This window comes from Vombatus ursinus, unplaced genomic scaffold (assembly GCF_900497805.2).
Source record: "Vombatus ursinus unplaced genomic scaffold, bare-nosed wombat genome assembly UNPS02014786.1, whole genome shotgun sequence".
Classification (NCBI taxonomy): Eukaryota; Metazoa; Chordata; class Mammalia; order Diprotodontia; family Vombatidae; genus Vombatus; species Vombatus ursinus.
The window spans coordinates 31,034,920-31,038,964 of NW_020954564.1; positions in this window are offsets into that span (position 1 = coordinate 31,034,920).

A 4,045-nucleotide genomic window follows, 5' to 3' on the forward strand; every position below is an offset into this window, starting at 1 on the left:
AGGAAGCAGGAAACTCAGAATCTGATGATGGATTTCAAGAAAATGGTACAGAATACTGTATTTATAGTGTCTCTTAGCATCCTCCAAAGTCAATAGTTGCTGATTGTTCTGCCAGGGAAGGACAGGAAAGTCAAATGGAAGACAAATGAGACAGGAGGCAATTTCAGCCTGTCACTCAACACTTGAAGCTTTCTTTGAAGAATAGGGCAGAGTTGAGAGACCCTTATGGTGTCTGTGCTTCCTGTAACCAGAAAGATCTGACTTGTGATGTGAATCACAGAACCATAGAAGCTGAGAGCAGGAAGAGAACTCAGCAGCCTAAAACATAACAGAAATTAATCAATTCCCATTGTAACATACCTGACAAGTGGTCATCCAACCTCTACTTGAAGACCTCCAAAGAAGGACAACCTACCACCCCTTGGAGGCAGCCCATTTAGCTTTTGTATAACTCTAGTTGTTAGGAGGGACAGTTAGGTAGCACACTGGATAGAGTGCTAGGCCTAAGTCAAGAAAACTCATTTTCCTAAGTTCAAATCTTGCCTCAAGCATTTACTGGCTGTATGACCTGGGCAAGTCACTTAACCCTGTTTGCCTCAGTTTCCTCATCTGTAAAATGAGCTAGAGAAATAAATGGCAAATTATTCCAGTATCTTTGCCGAGAAAACCCCAAATGTGGTCACGAAGAGTCAAACACAACAGGACAACAATAACAAAAATTGCTAGGAGTCCCCTCTCCAAAACTAAATTTGCCTCTTTGCAACTTCTATCCATTAGGTTCTGCCTTTTGGACCAAATTGAAAAATCTAGTCCCTCTTCCAAATGGTAGTCCTTCAAAGACTTGAAGATAGTGATCATGTTCCCCCACCCTGAATCTTCTCTATACTATGCTAAACACATCTAGTTCTTTTAATCAGTCTTTATATGACGTAGCTCCTTCACAATGCCGATTGCCATCATTTAGAGCTTTCTTAAACTGTAATACTCAAATCTTAACATAATACTATAGATGAGATCTGATGAAGAAAGAGTACAGAGGGAATATGACCCCCTTATTCATGAAAGCTAGGACTCTCTTAATGCAATGCAAAACTTCATCTGCTCTTTTGGTTAACACATCAAATTGCTGAATCATATTGAGCTTGGACTTCACTAGATCCTTAGATCTTTTTTTCTTTTTTTTTTTCAGCCAAAGAAAAGATTTATTAGAACATCTGTCATATTTGGCAGACTCTTAAGGAATCTGAACATTAGTAAACTATTGGCTAGATTTAGATCCTTTTTTTTCACACAAACTCCTGGCTAACTACGCTTCCTCCATTTTGTTTGTAAGGTTGTTGGGTTTTGTTTTCTTGTTTTGGTTTGTTTTGGCTTGGTTTTTGTTTTTTTTTTTTTGGTACCCAAGTGTAATTCTTTACATTCATCTCTACTTAATTGCATTACATTCAATCCAATGCATTGGTAGGTCAAGATGTAGTTGAATCCTAATTCTCTCTTTCACTGTGTTAGCTATCCATTCCAGTTTGGTGTCATCTGCAAATTTGATAAACTGAACATCTATACTTTTATCCAACTCACTGATTAAAAATGCAAAACAGCAGAGGCCTGAGAATCCCTAAGATGCTCTGCTATGGCATTGATATTATTCTATCAATTACTATCCTTTAAATCTAGGCATCTAACCAAGTCTAAATCTCTCCATTTGTATAATTATCTAAATGATATCTCTACATCTTTAACACAAAGTTAACAGACAAGAAATGAGCCAATACAATAAAGAAAGAAAGAAAAATAATAAGTAAGTAAAAGAGAAAGAACTCAACCATAGATAGCTACTATGGTGATAGAGAAGATCTGGGTTCAAACTGAGAAGAAGATAGGGAAGTTAAGACAGTTATTTCTATCTCAAAGAAGAAAAAAAAACCAAAATGATCATGAGCCCAAAAAGAGTTTTTGGAAGAGCTCAAGGAGGACTTAAAAATTAAATAAGGGAAGTTGAGGAAAATTAAAGGAAAAAATAAGAGTAATGCAAGAAAATCAAGAACATTCTGATAAGAAAGTCAATCAATTGGAAAAAGAGATCTAAAACTTATGGAAGAAAATAACTCCTTAAAAATTAGAATTGGGCAAGGGGAAGTTAATGACTCCATAAGATACCAAAAACTGACAAAACAAAGTCAAAAAATTAAAAACTAGAAAATAATGTGAAATATCTCATTAGAAAAACAACTGACCTGGAGAACAAATTGAGGAGAGACAATATAAAAATTGTTGCACTACTTGAAAGTAATGAATTTTTTTTTAAAGAGTCTAGACAGTATACTTCAAGAAATCAAAAATTAAGGGAAATCTCCTTGCAGTTTTAGAATGATAGGGTAAAACAGAAATAGAAAAATCCACCAATTACCACCTAAAAGCAATCCCAAGAAAAAAAAATTCACAGAAACATTATAGCTAAGTTTCAAAGCTCCCAGGTCAAGGAGAAAATACTATAAACAAGAAAAAAAAATTAAATACTGTGAAGCTACAGTTAGGTTAACACAGGATTTAGCACCTCCTACATTAAAAGACCAAAAACCAGAGAACAATATATTTTGAAGAGTAAAGGAGCTGGGCTTGTGACAAAGAATAATTTACCCAGCAAAGCTGTGTGTTGCCCTGAATAGAAAAAAGTGGATATTTAATGAACTAAAGGACTTGCATGTATTTGTGAAGAAAAGATCAGGACTGAATGGAATATTTGACCTACTCAGCTCAGGAGAAACATAAGAAGGTAAACATTAGAGACTAATTATAAAAGACCAATTATAAAAAATAATAAAATTGGGGGCAGCTAGGTGGCACAGTGGATAGAGCACTGACCTTGAAGTCAGGAGGACCTGAGTTCAAATCCAGCTTCAGACCAAACACTTGACACTTACTAGCTATGTGACCCTGGGCAAGTCACTTAACCCCAATAGCCTTTAAAAAAAAAATCAAAATCTTTACTTTGTATATAGGAAAATTGTTATCTGAAACTCTTAAGAATGTTATCATTACTTGGGAACTTTGAAAAAGCATACATAAGTAGAAGGTGTGGGGTTGAGTTGAGTATGATGGGATGATCCTAAAAAAATAAAATTGAGTAGGGAGAGGTTAAAATGGGGCAATTATTTTATGCAAATAAGACGTGAACGGAAGAACTATTACAATGGAGGTGGGAAAGTGTGGAAGGCTAGTAGTGCTAGAACATTATTCTTATCAGAACTGTGCTAAAAAGAGAACAACATATACATCTAGAAGGATATAAAATATTCTTTACTTACAGAAAAATATGAAGGCAAGGGGATAGGACAAGGGAGGGACTTTTGGAAGAGTAGATTTAGAAATTAAGAAATAAAAGGGTAAAAGGAGAGGATAAATGAGGGAGTCTTTAAAAGGGAAAGCATAAGGAGGGTGTCTTAGAAGTCTGGGTAGATTAAGGAATAGAAGGATAAGCGAGGGATTCTTACAGAGGGTACATATCAGGGAAGCAGTGGTTAGAAGTCAATTAAACATTTGAGGGAAGATAGGGTGTAAAGAGAGGAAGAGAAGACTAAGCAATGACAAAAAGAGGATGGAGGGAAATGCACGACTAGAATTGCAACTTTGAATGTGAATGGGATAAATTTACTCATAAAATGGAAAAAAAAAGTTGGCTGAATGGATTAAAAATCAGAATTTGACAATATGTTGTTGTCAAGAAATACATCTAAAAATGAGAGATACACAAAGAGTTAAAATAAAGGACCAGAGTAGAATTTGTTATGCTTCATCTGATTAAAAAAAAAAGCAGGAGTATCAATCACAATCTCAGACAAAATGAAAGCTAAAATAGATTTAATTAAAAGAGATAAACAGGGAAACTGTATTATGATAAAAGATACCATAGATAATGAAATAATATCAATACTAAACCTATATTCACCAAATGCTGTAACATCTAAATTTTTAAAGGACAGGCTAAATAAATAACAGAAATAGATAACAACACTATAATAGTGGGGGACTTTAATCTTCCCCTCTC